Below are 4325 nucleotides of genomic sequence, written 5' to 3'. Positions count from 1 at the left end.
ACGGGAATTGGAGAATCGTGCCTGCACCATCCCGTCGCCAATTCTGCCTCTTGGCATTATATTCACCTAGTGGAGAGCAGCGAGTCAGAATTCCATCCCCCTTACTTCCTGGTGCTCTCTGTGATTAAAAAACATTTCAGAACTTTTGAAATTCATTGGCCAGACAAACATGAATTGATTTTGTATAGCAATATTTACTGACATATTTATTGATATATTTATTGTATTTATTGAATGTATTGTATTGCACTTTTGCACTTTAACACATTCTAAATATATTAATTGAAGAGTTTTTGACTGCACTTCATATCCCTGCTGTTCTTTAGTCTACCTGAGAGAATGATAAGGCAGCCCTAAGCAGAATTACATCCTTCTAAGCATATTGACTTCAGTAGACTTAGAAGGGTATAACTCTGCTTAAGATTGCCCTTCTTTGATATGTTAATACTTTGGAAATATATTGCTAATAGTATTTTTAGCAGTTCCAAGCTGTGTGTGATTCATAGTATAATGAATCAATATTTGCCTTATTATTCACAAGCTGATCCTACAAATTCTGCGCTGTGAAGACAACAGATGCAATTTTCTATAAACCCAGGCTTGAGTATTCCAATGAATAAAATGTAATTATGCTCCATACAAAATATCCAGAAAGCATACTCCAACAAGATATATTAGGATGGAAAAATATGATTGGCTGAATATATAAAGTTAAGAATGCATTAGAAATCTGCTGTAAAATGCTAAATTTACTAACCAACCTATAACATGTAATGCATATTTAAATTCTTACATGTATATTAATATTTTTAAGTACGCATCAAACCCTAGTTTCCATTCTGTTACAAAGCACCCTTTCAAATACTGAAGAAAATTCAGGATGTTAATAAATTCCATTATCATTTTATTAATCACTTCTTCAAGCTGACAGTTATTTTTCTTCAATACTGAGAATAATAATGAACTCAGTAACATCAAAGTACTTTGACAACTGTAAAGAGCTGCTTTGGTGTTGTGGTTGTCCGGAGTCTGAGGCTCACCCCCCGGACTTACTAGGAAGAGGGGGTGGGAGACAGTTGGGGGCCAACTACCCAGCCACCCCAACGGACACCCTGGGCCAGTATGGACCAACAATAGAAGGGGGGAAAGAGGCACCCCAGCCACAGGAGGGTGGAGCAGCTCCCAAGCCCCAGAGGGTCAGAAGGAGCAGGTGGAAGCCAGCCAGCCCCACCTTCCAGTGGGAGGCTAAGAGCCCTGACAGGGGAAGTAAGGACAGCCAGGAGGGGACCAGGGCAGAGGGAGAAGGCACAAGAGATAGGGACAGCCAGCCATCAGCCAGCGAGACAGCAACCTTACCAGCAGGGCAGCAGAAGCAGCACAGGGCCACACCCCAACCTGCAAACAGGGAGAAAGGGAATAGAGGCCAGCTGAGGCGGCTGGAAACTCAGACCAGAGGAGACTTGGCAGCCAGCCAAGAGAGCATAGCTGTAGCTGCCCAGGACCCTGAAGCTCAGAGCAGATGAGGCTTGGCAGCCAGCCAAGAGAGCACAGCTGTAGCTGCCCAAAGCAGCCACACTAGCTACCCCAGGTGTAGCTGCTTGAGGCAGCCAAGGCCAATGCTAGAGGGCTAAAGAGGGGTGTGGCTGGCAGGTGGGGCCAGGAATGAGGGAGAGGATATAAGGGAAGTCCACCCACAGGGTGGTAGGTTGTTATGTAGGGGTGAGGCCGAGACTGAGACCGACAGCTGAATGGGGACAGCTGCCATGGAAGGCAGCCAGGACAATGTCAGGTTGAAGGGACCTGCAAGTGGACTGAGAGGGTGCGAGGGTGAGGTATACCCCCCTCCTTCCACAGAGAGGGATCCCCCATATTCCCTGAAGGTCCTTTAAGGCGGAAGTCAGGCAGGCCGGCGTCTCACAGGGCGGTGCTTATGGCAGAACCTGACCGTGGTTAAGAGTATCCGAATAGAACTGGGATGACTTTGGTTCCAATTCTCACTCCTTCATTGAGCTTATTTTGTGATCATGAGGTAGTCAGTCTTTTTCAGCATCACTTACCTCAGAGGTGCTATGAGGATAAAATGGGCAAGGGGAAACATAAAGATGGAAGGGATCCAAAGGATCATCTAGTCCAACCCCCTGCACAATGCAGGCAATTCACAGCTACTTCACCCCCCCGTGACTCCTGCTGTATGCCCAGAGGAAGGCAAATACCTCCAGGATCCCCAGCCAATCTGGCCTGGAGGAGAATTCCTTTCTGAACCCAAAGTGGTGATCAAGATTACCCTGGACATATAAAAAAGACCCATAAGAACCTAGCACCAGCTAATCCCTTCATGTTCTTCCTTTTTCAATCTGCATACATCCATACTGAGTCGCAGGATCATCATTGCTGTCAGGTGGCCATCTAGGGAGAACCGTATATTCCTGGGATCCTTAGTGGAAGGGCCCAAAATGTAATAGATGGGTAGACAGAGAGTTCACCTTCAGTATGCTCCGAATCTTTACGGAGCATACCGAAGCAATTCCCGAAACCCAATTTGGGGGTATCCTGAAGTGGGAATACCGAATATAGCCACCTGTGCACAGCCCTAATCATAACATATTGGCCCAGGATAATACACTGTGTTTCTACTGACCATAGTGCAGAGTGGTGGTAAGCTGCAGTACTGCAGCCCAAGCTCTGCTTACGACCTGAGTTTGATCCTGGTGGAAGCTGGGTTCAGGTAGCCAACTCAAGGTTGACTCAGCCTTCCCTCCTTCCGAGGTCTGTAAAATGAGTACCCAGTTTCCTGGAGGTAAAGTGTAGATGACTGGGGAAGGCAATGGCAAACCACCCCATAGCAAAAGTCTGCCAAGAAAATGTTGTGATGTGACATCCCCCCATGGGTCAGTAATGACTCGGTGCTTGCACCTTTACCTTTTTAAATACCATAATATGTCATGTTTAATACTTATGCTTTGTTCAGGCAACAGCTGTTTCACATTTCTGCAATTCCTAATCCTGTGATATTGCTTATTATATGTATCTTTCTATTGATTGCATTGATATACATTGTGTAATCTGCCCTGAGTATCAGTGAGAAAAGCGGACTATAAATAATATATATAAAATAAAAAAGAAATAAAAATAGTGCTTACCGCTCCAAGGAAATTGTTTCCACATATCAGGGAAACAGATGTGGAGGCCTCATAAGGTCATTAACAAAGCCATCCTAAGAGCACTTTCCTGAGACCAAGCCCCATTGAATAGATCTAAGTAGGATTCTGAGCAGACCTGTTTAGGATTGCACTGTAACTGTGCGAACATACAGATTAATTCAGGATAGTGCTACCCTGTTGGACATCAACATGAGAAACAGAGGGGGGGTGGGGAGACGTTTGGCTTACTTAGCAGCCCTGAGAAAGTTTCCCCATCCAAAAAAGCCAAGCTTACTGGGGACCAACATATACTGTCCATCCCTCAGAACAATTAAAACACTGGTGCAGAATGGACTAGACTTGCCAGTCTTTGTAGAAACCAGTTTTGAAAGCCATCTCTGTCTTTTATGTGTTAATGATTGAATAAATGTCTCATACACATACCTACTATGTCAAATCATCTGTCCAGTCCATTAAGAAGTAGTTTTCCTGTCCAAAGCTCTGGACTTGGGAGAACTGGGAACACACCCTTGTCAATTTTCCAAAGCTGACTTATCTATCAATTGAAATGGAAATATTAATACTGTATGCCACAGTTAGTCCAAAGCCATGTTTGCACATCTAAGGTTAGGTGTAGGGATGCGTTGCAGAAACTGAGGTGCAGCCCAGAAACACAACGACCCGGGGGGTGAAAGAGACAAATAGGTCTTTGGAGCCAGCTGAGGGGTGGCCCTTTCTTGTATGCCCAGGGTAATGCTGATCGCCATCGGGTCAGGAAGGAATTTTCTTCCAGGCCAGACTGACCAAGGGATCCTGGAGGATTTTTGCTTTCCTCTGGGGACAGAGCAGGGGTCACTAGAAGAGTTGGTAGCTGTGAATTTCCTGCATTGTACAGGGAGTTGCACTAGATGATCCTTCCAGCTCTATGTTTCTATGAAAAAAGCAAGACACTTCCTGTGGGCTCCGATTCTGTGCTACACACACCGCCTTAAAGTCTCCTTAAGGGCCTAGCCCGGGCTGCTGCAGTCAGCCTGAGCGACTTCCTAAAATTAGCAGCCATCAAGCGGGCTCTGGGTGCTGAGCGGCTTCCCGCCTTGGATGGGTGGAAAGGGCCGTCACTCCGGCTAAGGAGGCGGCGCCCAGGCGTGGCCTGGAAGCCTCACTTGCTCAAGGCTCAAGAGAAGG

This window comes from Eublepharis macularius, chromosome 7 (genome assembly GCF_028583425.1).
Source record: "Eublepharis macularius isolate TG4126 chromosome 7, MPM_Emac_v1.0, whole genome shotgun sequence".
NCBI lineage: Eukaryota > Metazoa > Chordata > Lepidosauria > Squamata > Eublepharidae > Eublepharis > Eublepharis macularius.
This window is presented reverse-complemented; position numbering follows the sequence as displayed.